This window comes from Dermochelys coriacea, chromosome 12 (genome assembly GCF_009764565.3).
Source record: "Dermochelys coriacea isolate rDerCor1 chromosome 12, rDerCor1.pri.v4, whole genome shotgun sequence".
NCBI classification, from domain to species: Eukaryota; Metazoa; Chordata; order Testudines; family Dermochelyidae; genus Dermochelys; species Dermochelys coriacea.
Genome location: NC_050079.1, coordinates 42761470 through 42775546, shown reverse-complemented (window position 1 = coordinate 42775546; position 14077 = coordinate 42761470). Strand labels below are relative to the sequence as shown.

General features: G+C 43.8%; 1 protein-coding gene across 1 annotated transcript in view; it reads right to left on the bottom strand.

Moving 5' to 3' along the window:
- ZFHX3 (zinc finger homeobox 3) overlaps window positions 1-2007 on the bottom strand; it is a 296035-nt gene extending 294028 nt beyond the window's left edge. Inside the window, 1 exon segment of the mRNA XM_043494742.1 lies at window positions 1604-2007. The gene's annotated coding sequence lies outside the window, so the exon portion shown is untranslated.
- Between the last annotated feature and the right edge of the window lie 12070 nt (window positions 2008-14077).

The window sequence follows — 14077 nt, the reverse complement described above, 5'->3', positions numbered from 1 at the left end:
AGCGCAAGAGAGTCAATCTAAACCTGCCTTTCCTTTTTCTCTTTTTTTAAGTTTGTTGTAACTGGAATAACTGGTCTTGTGTGATGTCTTGCATATTCAAAGTGCTTTGTAATAGGATATGGAGACTGAACATTATTTGCCTAAATTCAATGGATTTTATTTTTTCCCCTTCTCCCCACTCCATTTTTTTTGGGGGGGGGGTGTTGGCTAAGAGCAGAAGGGGGAGAAGCTTTAAGCTGTAAAGCAAATACCTGAAAGGGGAAACTACAATTTGTAACATGGCGGGGGGGGGGGGAGGGGGGGAAAGAGAGCTAAATTTTTTTTTTTTTTTTTAAATATAAAAGGCAGCTATGGGAGTTTTGGCCTCTAAGGAACCAACTTGACCCCATTCTCTCTATTCTCTTACTTGCCCCATTGCAGGATTCCTGTACCTTCAGTGAGATTCGAACTCAATATGACCCCAAGGAGGGAGTCACTGAGCCTCCAGAAAATTGCTCCATATTAAACGAGAGAGAGAAGAAGAGAGCAGGCAGAGATGTACATATACACGCCAAGTCCTGGATCTACCAAAGGCCAGCTTCAAGCACAGTTCAAAACAGAAACAAATCTTTCCCTGAGCCCAAAAAGAGTTTAACACAGTTTCAAAAAACACACACCCAATTTAAAAATTAAAACTAAAATGTGTGTGTTTTTATACACAAAATATACACACACTGCTCTAGAGATTTCATTTTAAAAAAACATGAATCACCTCCTCTCTGAAGCAAAAGAGGACAGTTTATTCAGAGGAATCAATAGGAAAGAGCATTTGCAAATATTTAGATAAGCACTGTGCAATTTAGCATTAAGTAATTAAAAACTGAAACTGAGAAAGGAGGGATTGGCCTACAGTGGCATTTTCTGCTTTCACCTCTCCCATCCCCCTAACCACAATCTTCAAAACTAGCTCCATGTACACTTTAATAAAATAAAGTGCTAACCAGACTAAATTGAACTTCTCTTTCAAAATATATCCCAAACACAAATTCACCTAGGACAGCAGGATTACAGGGACTGGCAACAAGGATGGAATGTGTCTGCACTGGAACAATTTTTTTAAAAAGTTAAAATATTTTTAAATTGCTCTTTGGTATATTAATTGTACAGAATTATAGGGCATTTAACACAGTAGAAATCTAACCCTAGATTAACAGAGAAAGGATCCTAGGAAGTGTTATTTTTCATTTGAAAGACTAGCAAACTACATTAATCCACATTCAGGAACTGGCCGAGTTTAAAGACATCTCCTATTAAACCTCTCAACACCTACCCGGAAAAAATACATACAAAAAAGCCACTGAAGAGAAAAGTAAAGGGACGGAATTTGAAAGTGAGGCAGACAAAGTGTGTCTCCTTCCCAGTGACAGTTACAGAGAGCCGAGCAGTAAATTCGGGGGTGCTGGATTGCAATTAAACGCACACTATGAAGAGGGAAGCTGCACTCGGGCAGTCTCGCTGCAGAGATTAGAGAAATTTACAGTAAACGGAGGGACAAGATTTCAGTACATTGCCCTATCGATTATGCAGATTATTCTGATCAATGTTCTCCTTGTCCCCCACAAACCTGGATTTTAAACCACTCCGACCAAGTTCCCGTCCCTCCCCAGGCACTCTTCAGAAAGAGCAAACCCTAGCTCGAGACAAAAATCTCGGGGGCATCGAGCCGAGCCCGGGAGCCCGCTCCTGTCCCTGTCCCGAAGGGAATTTCTGCGCTGTAAATCGTAGCCTAAGCCTGCGCCCCGAGCGCGCTCCTGCTCCTCCGAGGAGCCGAGCGGCCCCGCCGGGGTCACCCCAGCCCCGCTCCTCGCTCGCTGCCATTGTCCCTTAGCCCCGCCGCCGGGGAGCCGCCGGCCACGCAGCAGTCCATGGGCACCGGGCATCTCCTCGGGAGCAGGCGAGTCCCCCGCCTCCTGGGGCTCGCTGTGCCTGGCGGAGCCGGAGCCGGAGCCGGAGCCGGAGCCCGAGCCCGAGACACCTGCGAGCGGCAGCCGGAGAACAGTGCGGCGGGCGGGCCGCGGACCGAGCTAGCGGCGGCGATCGCGGAGCGTGTCCCGGGGCAGCTCCCCGGCCGGCCGGCTCGGTCCCCGCGGGGCTCCCGGACAGCGAGCGGCACAAAGTTTGCTGCGGGCTCCGAGCTGGGTGGGTGGGAGCGGGAGGGAGGGGGGCAGGACCAGCCCCATGCAAAGCAGCCCGAGCGCCCCGAGCAGGAGGAGCCCGAGCGGGGGACCGGGCAGGAAAGTTGCCACTTACACGGTCGCTTCTCCGGCGGCGGCGCTTTAATCCCGGGCGGCGGCGCTGGGGCCACAGATCCCATGCAGGCTGCCGCGGCTGCAGCGGCAGGAGCGGCGCGCTCCGAGGAGGAGCCCGGGGCAGCAGCAGCGGGAGCAGGAGGCAGCAGCCGGAGCCGAGCAGGAGCCGCCGCCGCCGCCGCCGCTGCCCAGCAGCAGCATCGTTGTTGGGGAGTTTGCAGCCCCCCGGAGAGAGGGGGCCACGGGCGGCGGCAGCGGCGGCGGTCGGGTCGGGTCGGGTCGGGGCGGAGCGGAGCGGAGCGGAGCGGGCGGCGGGGCTGGCGGTCGCCGGAGCAGGAAGCGCCCGGACTCAGATCTGATGATCGGGAAGAAAAAAAAACTCTTTGGATCTTTATTCTGCTAATTAGTTTCCTGCAAAAAATGGCTGATTAGTGCAGTGCGCATGTGCCTCATTACCCAGGCACGACGGGAAGGGCTAATTAGCCACCTTCTGGATCAATAAGATTCAGCCCAGGCGGCGGGGGAGGGAGCGAGCGAGCGAGCGAGAGGGGGGAGCGCGGCGGCGGCGGCGGCGGCGGCAGCAGCGAAACTTGGGGCATGTGGCCGGCCCCCAGCGCCGCTCGGGGGGGCCCGCAGGACCTGGGGGGCGCCGCCGCCGCCGCGCCGGAGGGGGCTGGGCCGCGGCTCCCGCACCCGCTGCGGCGCTGACCTGCTCCCGCTCTGCCCGGCGGGCTGCGCTCGGGGGCCACCTGCCCGGCCAGGCCCGCGCCGCGCCGCGCCGCGAGGGCTGGGGCTCCCTAGCCCCGGGAAGTTCCCGCGAGGAGCTGGGAAAGTTGCAGCTGGAAACAAGCGCAACTTTCTCCGTCTCTAGGGGTAGGAGCAGAGGCAGGGCGAGCTCCGGGCCCGGCGCGGAGCCGGCCCTTCCCCAGCCCCAGGAGAGCGCTGCGAAGGGCGGCGGCAGCCGCGGACCCTACCTGCCCCCGGCCCGAGTGCCCAGCCAGGCAGAGCCCGCAGCGTCCCTCTGGCCCGAGCCTCAGCGCCCAGCTGCTGCCAGAGCTTTCATGCCAAGGATGCACTTGTGTAACTTCGCCCGCGGAATTCGCAGCATCGCAGCGCCCCTTGCACGCGTGTCTTGCGAGCAGCCGCCGAACTCCCTGCGCCCTGGGAGGCGAGTTCGGGGGCGCAGGCTGCGGGGAGCCTTTAACTCCTCTGCCCCGCTACGCGTGCCTGGCCCGGCCCGGGAATCCCCCGGGCTCACCGCGACCCTCGCTGGGGAATAAAACTCTCTTTATGCAGAAAGCTCAGTTTAACAAATCGGGGCTTTCCTCTCCAGGAACCAACATCGAGTTCCCATTCAAACTTTCCTGGCTGCTTTTCCAGGCGGGACAGCTGATCAATAAAGCCAAGTCCAGCCCCGCTGGAAATCGGGCTACAGGTTTCACCAGCCATTGCTGCAAAAGCTTTGTCATTTTCTAAAAATAAAAAGCTAAAAGTTATTGTAGAAGAAGGGGCTGTTTTTGTCCCCAGCACAATGTGCCTTTTGTGAGGTTAATGCCATTCTGGGGCTCTCTATAGCCCTGGACAATGGGGAGCTCCAGGAGGCGGCTCTGCCTCTGCCTTTTTTCTTGCTTGCTTTCTCTCTCTTTTCTCTCTCCTCCCCCCCCCCCCCGCCTTTTTTTTTTTTTTTTTTTTTAAGGAAAGGATGTAGCATTCCTTCAGTCCCCACAGAACCTGTGCTTTGATTAAATATTTCTTTATTGTTACGGTAACATTTTTGCTTTCAATTTGTTCCATTTGTGATTATCTAAACTTTCCATTTGCAACAGTTAATCGCTCTCTTTCCCCAGCCTCGTGTCACTGTAAAATCTAGCTGACTAGAGGGAACCTGGCATTTGAATTTTTAGGAGATGGGCCTGGCAAAAAAACAGTCTAAAATTTAATGTTTCTTTTTTTTCCCTTTTTCTCCATCTCTAAGAACCTGTGTAAATGTTCGTTTTGTTGGAAAAAAAAATGCAGCCAAATTATGCCTTCCTCCTTGAACACCTAGAGAGGCTTTAAAAATGTCAGTAATGTTAATTTTAAAAAATAGTAACCAAAATAAATAACCTCCCACTTCTAGTGTACGGAACAAGGAATTCAGTTAGAGTCGTTGTTTCCATTTGGGAGAGTCTGAATATAGATGGATTTCAAATTGTAATATAGTAAACTGCATGTTAAAACTAGTTAATATGTGTGTTTTTAATTCTCTAAACCTGCCTAGTATGCATTATTTAATATTGAGGTGGTAATTTTGAAGTCTTTACAATTTTAGTAAAAAAGGGGAAGGAATGCTAGAAATCCAAAGAACAGCTATTATCTAGTAAATTAATAAAGGTATTTTGCAATTTTTGGAAGTTTATGAGATATAAGAAAATGGGCATTTAAATTGGTATATAATTTAATTTGTAAATTATGAAAACTAAGAGGTATGCATAGAGGGTGCGTAACTGTTTGCCTGTATGTTTGTGAATTTACACACATCAATAAGCATATGAATGCAAGCATGTACTTTTGTCAGCCTTGTGGAACAGTCATGGAAATTTACCTGTCCCTGCTCAAAAATCTGTTTGCCCACTCTTACTATGAGGATAACGGGGGGAAAAAAATAACTTGCCTCTCAAATAAATAAATAAATAAATATATATTCCTACTTGCCTCGGGCAAGCAGAATTTTGCAAGGCTGCTCCATGTGCTGTCTATAGAGGTACACAGAATTTGTAGCTGTCATTCTTTGTGAATATAAAACAAATTGCTTCAATGATGGTGAAGCTAGTAGAACAGAAAAAAGGCAACAATTGCCTGCTCATTCCTGGTACGGTTTTTAAGGAGAGCCTGTTTTCTCCAAAGGTTGTAGATGTAGTGGGACAGTCAGGCAGGACCCATTCTCTGTGTGCAGATTTTTCTCCAGGGTACAGGAGAAAGTAAACATATGGATAAGGGGCAAGGAAGTCTAATACCAAATATTATGGTGATAGGTGCCTTAGAAATAACATACATGTACATTTCTCTGTGCAGTCCAGCCCTGTGTTGCTGTCCATTCACTTCCTATGAAAACGTATAGTTCCATAAATGCAAACATGCTGAAGTGCATATGTCTGGGTACTTAACACTAACCAAACATCCTTCTTTTTGGCTACTCTGTGGTATTCCTCCGGCTCTGCTGCTCTCTCTCTCCCCGCCTGTGATAGTCTCTCAGTGCTCCCGCATTCTTGTTCTTCTATGCTTTAAGTGATCTGAAGTGCCCAGAAAAGGAAGAGGGCAGCAGCACAGCTGGGGTTAGCAGCAGTAATGCTACTTATCCGTTTCGGAGCAACTAAAGGGTTAAGCAGCAAAGCAAGGGGAGAGGGTTGCACTCTTCCTCTTTTTCCTCCCACAGTCAGGTCCAGTCACAAGCAGCTCTGCTCTGGGGTCAAGTCCTAAGATGCCTTTCTTCTGCCTCTGGAAAGGGCAGAAGATGAGGCAAAGGGAATTAAGGGAGCTGGGGAGAGAAATAGATTCTCCCCCGGCCTCACCAATAGGATAAACAAGGAGAAATAGAAGGAAAAATGGAAGAGTTCCCCTTTTCAGTGTACAGAAGTTGTGCAGAGCCTACTGAGTCATCTGAACTGTCCTGCAGTTATAAAACCCTTATGCAAACACAGAAATCTGACTAAAGGATGCTGAAATAGCTGTAGATAATGGTTACAAATGGCATATAGTAAATTTTATATGTACAGGTTGGTAATAGTAATTAGAAAATTTAATTGTTCTCTAAAGAATTTGGAGACTAAATTCTATCATTAAAGTATAAAATATCAGTTTTAGTCTTGGGTTTTTAAGTGGAAATCAACATAACCCCAACTGCAGAGTCACTAGGGCTGCCTCCATTTTATTTATATACACACCTTTACATTAACATAAAAGTATTTTAATCTTTTGTTTGGATATCTAATGTAGTTAATGGAAAGCTCTCAAACTCACCTTGTAAGACTTCCAAAATGTAAGTATTTTCATGTAGAAAAACAACACGTGAATAATTGCATCAAGAAATACAAATTGTTTGTCCACTTAATTTTTTGACCTGCATATCTGAGGGATATGTATGTAGCAGTATACCATTGCATTTATCTATTTTGCACTGATGTAACTAAAAATAGTCTTTTGTACAACTTAAGACTAATATATTTACAAAATTTGCTTTCCTTTAAAAAGGTGCATGAAGACTAAAGAGTTTTAGGAACACACTGGCTGGAAACTGCTTAATGCCTGACACATTGGTTATGGTTTTCTGCTGACTGAGCTGCCCGATGAGTGGTAGTTATCCATGGTGAACAGACTTGGGGCATGATTCTAGGTCCCTCAGTCTTGTATGGAGGCAGGGTCCTTCTGTGGAAATGCAGCTTGGTTACCCAACAGTCTTCCTGAAGCATGAGTGGGACAAATCTGGGTATGGCCCCCGTGAAATCAAATGAATGCAAGGAGTCAGCAGGGAACCACAACCATGCCACAATTTCAAACAGAACCCCCAAACTGGTTGAATGCTACTTATTCTAATGTTTTGGGTGAGATGGAAGTCATTGATGCTGAAGACCTATTATATCCTCCAATCCATCAGCCCTAAGGAGCAGTTCATGATGATGATTCCTGCATGTAAAGGGAGAAGTTCCAAGCTATTTTTTTAAAATTCCTGATTAAATAAAACAATAACCCATTGTAAAATGTAATCCAGTTTAGAAAAAGTTCATAATATGAATTGTTGATTTTTCTGCTTCTTGGAAATATGTTTAAAGAATCAGAATACAACAGAGGCCTAGAGTCCTTGAAGTAGCTCCAAGTGATAGTCTGCCACTCATTTTAAACACAGTGTGCATTGTGAAAATACAGGTCAATTTGAAGGCATTTGTCAGATTTCCAGTTCTCTGGTCCTTTGCAGTGGAAATCTTCAATCAAACCTTAGCACTAAGAGTTAGGAAGGGTCTGGTATTCTCAGCATTTATTTTAGTTTACCTGCACAATGCTTTAGTTGGTTGGTTTTTATTTAAGAGTTTGTTTATATCAAGTTGAATGCAGAGAGGGGTAGGGGGAAAGGTTAACTAACATGAAATAGATCAAGCTGGTGCGTTAATTTAGGAGTTCCTAAGGATGCAAAACAGCACAAATAATCAAAAGCATTTGCTTGCAAAAGAGTTATGCAAGCCACAGAAGTGATCCGATGCATTGTGCCCTTATACATACATTTAGCAAGCAGCTTGGAAAGGGATATGCCAACAGCAGCACATTCATTGTTGGGATGCAGAAATGCAGCAGGGCTAGAGAGATAAACAGAGGGCTACAGAGAGACGCACTGCTGAGCAATTCTAGCAGATGTATAAATTTCTTCTGGAGGCATGTATTGTTTAATGGACAGGAGGCTGAGTTCCTTTATTGCTGAGAGATGGATACACTAGAGGGATGTATGTATTTCTTCTTGAGGAATACATGTTGTAGGATTTCGAGAGAGAGAGAGAGAGTGATTTCTAGAGTGAGGAAAATCAGGGCGATGTTTGTTCTCTCCCTGTTTTTTCATGTCTCTTCCCAGATACTCTTTTTATTCAGCGACTACTTTTTTTTTTTTTTTACAAGATTCAGACATCTATTTTTTTTTTTCATCACAGGAAGTATGTTAGTCACTTAGAATGAAAGACATCAGTGGACTAGTAGAGCTATTTCACACCCTTGCCTTTGTCACTGTTTAGAGCACATAAATATTCCTTCAGGGGTGTAACAGCATCATAATAGGGCTGTTATTTCAAACAGTGTTTCTCAATCTTTTTGAAACTAGGGACCAGCTTGCTGCCTTCCTAAACTGTGTCGGAGATCTCAGGGACCAGTGTTGGTCCATGGACGAGTCATTGAGAGACACTGATTTAAAACATATATATTTGCCTATTTTTGCAGGTTTTAATGCAAGATATGATTTTTATTGTGATGGAAAAATGAGCTCATTATGTAACTATACATTTTTAAAAAAGAATCACCGAGGAAAAAAATATTGGCATTTAATCAGGACTCGCTAACTCAATATAAATATAGAGCATCATTTCCCTCTGATCTGTAGCTTATGCCTGAAGTACTTTATGGATATTTGCTGCAGTTGCACTAGTTTTATGCTTGTTCACCTCCTGCCTGTTGTACTGATGTCATCTTCAATATTAGAATTTATTAAAATATTTACAGAAATCATTGAGTTAGGATCACTTCCCTGAAATTTGCTTAAAAATCAAAATAAGCTCATAGTAAAACTAAAAGTCTGGGAACAATTTTAAATGAAAAAGGTGGGATTAAGTTACAGAATAATACAATTAAAAAGATAAAATAGACATTTTGCTTTCAAAGCAAAGGGATAAATTAAAGGTTCTATATTTTCCAAAATAGTTCACACACAATTTGGTATAAATGCATCAAATACACAAAAGAATCTGCATCTCTTCAACAGTCAGGGCCCTTCAACAGGAAATCTTGCAAAGGAGGGACTGTCATCCACAGTTCACATAAACGTCCTCAAATCGAAGACGACACCAGATCTTCAAGGGGACGATTTTAAAAGACTTCCAGTGGGAGTTAGACACCTAACTGGCCTTTGTGCTTTTGAAAATCTTCCCCCTAAAATTCTTTTGGAGTGAGATGAAGGCCTAAGAGAGAGAAATTGAGTCAACAGATTCTTCGGTAATTTAGATGCCAGTTGCCAAACCTGCTAACCTTATACTGTACCAGACTCACTCCCCTTGCTCCTGAAATTCAAAGTTGGAAAATAGTGAGATATCTCATTGTGAGAGATGGGGACAAGGTCCCACCTACATCCTTTTTAGTCAAATATGTTCATCACCTTACCTTTTATTAAAAATATTATTTTTTCTCTCTACGAGCCTAATTAAAACTGCACAAAAATCTGCTGCTGTGAAGATTTGAACTTATTTTATAAAATCATACATACATGTAAAATACCTCACACAAGTTCATTTAAAAGAATTACATTTTGGTATGTTTGTTTCAGAATATTTCCTATATATAACATAAACAAGTTAACATTTGCAAGAGAGAGTGTCCTGTTTGAGACCTGCCTATTTGAAGATGGGATCTGGTATGTGACTTCAGTCAGTGATGTACCTGGCCCTCCCCTAATAGTCAGTATAGCTGCTCTGATTAGTGCCCTCTGACAGCTGGGATGTTGGGACTGACCATCAGGGAGCTACAGAAATGCTAAAGGAGGCTTCCCGCTCCTCCCTCAGCAATTGTTCTGATCAGCAAAAAGCTCTGCACCAGAACAGCCAAGAGGATGGATGAGATGTGAGTAGACTGCGGGGCTGAAAGGAAATGCCTCACTGCAAGGATTCTCCTCTCAGCACCAAAATCAAACCAAGAATCTCCTTCTTTTCTTCCCATTTAACACTTCCTTTACTTCCCCCCTCCATTTTTTCTTGGAATGCAGCTTCCCAGATTTGGTCAGTGGTTGGGATGTGTGTGTTTTCTATCAGTCCTGAAGTGTTTTACAGATGGAGATGATCTGGGGGCATTTCTAGCCTGTCCATTTGCAGCAGGGTCTGATGTTTGTCTGTTGCTGTCTCTCTAACGTTTCATGTGTTGTGTTCACCAAAAGGTGAAATTAAGTGTTCTGTGCTAGAGAAGCAGAGAAACTGACCAAATGTTTCCCATTTTATATTGTTTCCTGCACAAGCCAGTCACTAGTAGTCCCTCTCCCATCCTTCCTTTCTCCCCACCTCACTCCCCCCAAAAAGGTTCCACCAGGTACCTGCTGCTACCTGTTTCAGAATTCCATAAAGTGCAAGGCCAAGACTGCAAAGAACTCAGTTATGAGCAGCTGCATCAAATCCCAACCCTTTGATTCAAACCGTAAGCATTAGTTTGGTTAAAGGTTGTGTTCTCCAAACACAGATTACTGATCTGCAAAGAGTCTGTTCTGTCAGACCATAGCAGTACAAGAACCCCCAAAGACCAGACCAGCACTTTCCACTGGCAAAGGGAATGAGCCGGACCAAAGAGCATCCCATCTGCAAACACTACGGCACCTTGGTTTTGTTAGAAATAAAGGGCATGGCAGCAGCTTCCATTTAAAGTACATTTGTATTTGGCATTAAAAGGGATAGAGGTGGCTGAAATTTTTTTTTTATCTTCTAGAAAAAGAAAGGGGAAAGATGGTGGGTTTTTACAAAACTCTCTTCCCACAGTCAGGGGAGGCTGTGCTAGAGGAAAGTATTGCTCATAATGACACTTAAGCCCAGACACTTGAATGCTAAAGGTTAAACGTACATTCTTCAGGAAAGGGCTCTTTGCCAACTTGAACTGTGTTGTGTTCACTGTAGCCTGTCCTCCTCATCCACCCACTATCTGTATATACAGCTTCTAGCTTTTGGCATTTGTTAAAATAGTGGAGAAACTTCTTTTTTGGCGTTTTGAGTGTATGTTTTCTACGCTTGTCCTCCAAGCTGTCTGTCAATCTTATCTGCCTGTCATTGTTACTCATGGTAAAAACAGTGTGAGGCTCTGGTATAAAAGTTAAGATTTTGTCCTCATCTGAAAACAATCTTACAGATTTTAAGTCTATAATGGACCACTATGGTTATCTATTCTGCTGTCCTGTGTAACACAGGTCTTAGAATTTTACCCAGTAATTCCTTCATCAGGCCCAACAACTTGTGGTCTTATTTTCAGCCTATGCATTTCAGTTAATATGGATTTAAGGCAAAAATTAGAAGCCCTATATAAGTGCCTCAGTGACTAGAAAAAAGAGAAGCAGCATCACAATAATCTAACCAAGAGCTGAATCTACAGTCAAGGTTTCCAACTGCTCAAGTGAGGAAGGAGCTATGGAAAAATGTTTCTCACCAGCCAGACCATGTGCAGGGACATTTTAGGACCATGAAAGGACAAACTAGCATAATATGAAAAGCATGTGTACAGAAAAGGATGTGTACAGAATTCTACATGAATGCTGAATCTAGGTCTGTATTGTCAGGAACTTACTATGTACATTTCTACTTTTTGTCCCCATCAACTTTTTCCACCAAAAAAAGGAAATAACTAGGGCTGTCGATTAATCACAGTTAACTCATGCGATTAACTCAAAAAAAGTAATTGTGATTAAAAAATCGATTGATGGCAGTTTTAATCTCACTGTTAAACAATAGAATATCAATTGAAATGTATTCAATAGTTGTGGATGTTTTTCTACATTTTCAATTATACTGATTTTAATTACAACATAGAATACAAAGTGTGCAGTGCTCACTTTATATTATTTTTCATTACAAATATTTGCACGGTAAAAATAAATAATAATTTTCAATTCAGCTCATACAAATACTATAATGCAATCTTTATCATGAAAGTGCATCTTACACATGTAGATTTTTTTTTGCTACATAACTGTACTCAAAAACAATGTAAAAATTTAGAGCCTGCAAGTCCATTCAGTCGACTTCTTGTTCAGCCGATTGCTAAGACAAGCAAGTTTGTTTACATTTACGGGAGATAATGTGGCCCGCTTCTTATTTACATCACCTGACAGTGAGAACAGGCCTTCGCATGGCACTTTTGTAGCTGGTATTGCAAGATATTTACATGCCAGATGTGCTAAAGATTCATATGTCCCTTCATACTTCAACCACCCTTCCAGAGGACATGCTTCTATGCTAACTAAGCTCATTAAAAAAATAACCCATTAATTAAATTTGTGACTGATCTCGGGATGGGAAACTACAGAACCTGAACCACCAAAAAAGAAAAACAACCTTCTGCTGGTGGCATCTGACACAGATGATGAAAATGAACATCCATCAGTTCGCACTGCTTTGGATCGTTATTGAGCAGAACCCGTCACATGGATGCATGTCTTCTGGAATGGTGGTTGAATCATGAAGGGACATACGAATCTTTACTGCATCTGGAACGTAAATATCTTGAGAACCAGCTAGAACTGTGCCATGCGAACTCCCCTGTTCTCACTTTCAGGTGACATTGTAAACAAGAAGCAATCAACATTATTTCTTGCAAATGTAAACAAATGTGTTTGAGCGATTGGCTGAACAAGAAGTAGGACTGAGTGGAGTTGTAGGCTCTAAAGTTTTACATTGTTTTATATTTGAATGCAGTTATTTTTTCTACATAATTCTAAATTGATAAATTCAACTTTTGTGATAGATTGCATTATAGTAATTGACTTAGGTGAATTGAAAAATACTATTTCTTTTGGTTTTTACAGAGCAAATATTTGTAATAAAAATAAATATAAAGTGAGTGCTGTATATGTTGTATTCTTTTTTGTAATTGGAATCAATATATTTGAAAATGTAGAAAACATCCACAAATATTTGGGTAAATGGTATTCTCTTATTGTTAACAGTGCAATTAATTTTTTAAATTGCTTGACAGCTCTAGAAATAACATTAGTTTGATAGTTTTTCTAAAGCATTCTTCTTACATAGTGTCAAAAACATTTCTAGGGAGATTTCAGAGTAGCAGCCCTGTTAGTCTGTATTCGCAACAAGAAAAGGAGGACTTGTGGCACCTTAGAGACTAACGAATTTATTTGATCATAAGCTTTAAAAAAGGGAAGAAGGAGGATCCTGGGAACTACAGGCCGGTCAGCCTCACCTCAGTCCCTGGAAAAATCATGGAGCAGGTCCTCAAAGAATCAATCCTGAAGCACTTAGAGGAGAGGAAAGTGATCAGGAACAGTCAGCATGGATTCACCAAGGGAAGGTCATGCCTGACTAATCTAATCGCCTTTTATGATGAGATTACTGGTTCTGTGGATGAAGGGAAAGCAGTGGATGTATTGTTTCTTGACTTTAGCAAAGCTTTTGACACGGTCTCCCACAGCATTCTTGTCAGCAAGTTAAGGAAGTATGGGCTGGATGAATGCACTATAAGGTGGGTAGAAAGCTGGCTAGATTGTCGGGCTCAACGGGTAGTGATCAATGGCTCCATGTCTAGTTGGCAGCCGGTGTCAAGTGGAGTGCCCCAGGGGTCGGTCCTGGGGCCCGTTTTGTTCAATATCTTCATAAATGATCTGGAGGATGGTGTGGATTGCACTCTCAGCAAATTTGCGGATGATACTAAACTGGGAGGAGTGGTAGATACGCTGGAGGGGAGGGATAGGATACAGAAGGACCTAGACAAATTGGAAGATTGGGCCAAAAGAAATCTAATGAGGTTCAATAAGGATAAGTGCAGGGTCCTGCACTTAGGATGGAAGAATCCAATGCACCGCTACAGACTAGGGACCGAATGGCTCGGCAGCAGTTCTGCGGAAAAGGACCTAGGGGTGACAGTGGACGAGAAGCTGGATATGAGTCAGCAGTGTGCCCTTGTTGCCAAGAAGGCCAATGGCATTTTGGGATGTATAAGTAGGGGCATAGCGAGCAGATCGAGGGACGTGATCGTTCCCCTCTATTCGACACTGGTGAGGCCTCATCTGGAGTACTGTGTCCAGTTTTGGGCCCCACACTACAAGAAGGATGTGGATAAATTGGAAAGAGTACAGCGAAGGGCAACAAAAATGATTAGGGGTCTAGAGCACATGACTTATGAGGAGAGGCTGAGGGAGCTGGGATTGTTTAGTCTGCAGAAGAGAAGAATGAGGGGGGATTTGATAGCTGCTTTCAACTACCTGAAAGGGGGTTTCAAAGAGGATGGCTCTAGACTGTTCTCAATGGTAGCAGATGACAGAACGAGGAGTAATGGTCTCAAGTTGCAATGGGGGAGGTGTAGAT